Below are 1,421 nucleotides of genomic sequence, written 5' to 3'. Positions count from 1 at the left end.
GTGAAAATAAATTGTTTGAACAAACTGATGCATAGTATGGTGGGAATTGCTCCCAGTGAAACTCTATTTGCAGCGCAGTAGAACGAAAAGTCCCAAATTCCTCACTATGTCACAGTTTTCCAATTTCAGTTTTGGTCATAGTGAATTGCTACTTAAGAGTGAGACTGTTCAGGGAAAAGAAAATGATTTCCCCTGAGAGGAGGTCCTGCTGCGTGTATTTTGCAGGGCTTATCTGGGCTCCCTGCAAAGCTATTCAAGCTCCATAGCCCAAGATTTTGACTGTGATTTTCTCTTCCATTCTTGTCCCATCTCTATCCCAAATTGTTGTCCCATGCCTGCTGGGGTGGGAATAGGGAATGTATCAGAAATAGTATATGTGTGTTTGAGGAGGGACCTAACGGAAGAGCAGATGGAAATATACTGTTAAATAGAAAGAAGGAAGCTGCAAGGTGGCCCAGTCAGGGATGATTTAAAGGAAAAATCCCCTGCTTTTTCCCTCCTTGGGGGTGGACTCTTATCACCATAACTGTTAGTAGGAACAGGCTGTTTTCCATGCCATATGATTCTGTCACATGAGCACTAATCATTGTATTAGCATCCCAACCCTTTCCTGGTGGGGTACAGAGAAAGGATCTTACTGTTCTGTGTTCATGCCTTGACCCACTACTTTTTCAGCAGTGGCAGCACAATTAGCTCCTGGCTGTGCAGCTGCTAGGTATTGATGAATGATTGTACTCAACTCTCCAGTGGTGACTGGGCCTCCACCTGCCACAGTTTTCCCCCATCGGGAATGAAAACTGAGCAAGTGCCTCCTCAAGTATTTCTACGTCATATTTTATAGTACTAATTTTTCACAGGCTTTACGAGCTGTATGGGTACATGCTACTTAGGTCAGATGTTCCTTGGCTTTTCCTCTACTGTCTGATCAGGATACCTTGGTCTGCAAAAAGTTTTTGCAGAGGGTCTAGAAGTAGAAGTGTGGCAACATTGCAGGGTTGATTGGCTCAGTCCAAGACCTCTGAAGGAAAGAGGGGAAGGAGATGACATTCCACACTCCATCATGCATCTATGATGCATCTTTAACAGTTTTCATGGCATAGATATGTGGTACTTTAGGGGCACAGACAGAGAAGGAGAAGCCCTCAAACAAGTCCCAAATGTCATCTTTATTAATAAGCACTATTTTAATTGTACAGGTATTTTGGGTGCTCCCTCCTCCTCATAGGAAAGACAAATATTTTATATAGCACTGAGCTCCTATGTAATACTTTCCTTTTTCAAAGAGCTTTACTATAAGTTACTAATCAGTCCACCCAATACCCCTGTGAGGTAGGGAAGAGTTGTTATCTCCATTTGATTGATGTTGAAACTGAGCCACAAAGTTGTGAAGTGACTCTCCTCAAGGTTACACAGAGAGCCAG

The sequence above is a fragment of the Eretmochelys imbricata genome, chromosome 15 (assembly GCF_965152235.1).
Source record: "Eretmochelys imbricata isolate rEreImb1 chromosome 15, rEreImb1.hap1, whole genome shotgun sequence".
NCBI classification, from domain to species: Eukaryota; Metazoa; Chordata; order Testudines; family Cheloniidae; genus Eretmochelys; species Eretmochelys imbricata.
This window is presented reverse-complemented; position numbering follows the sequence as displayed.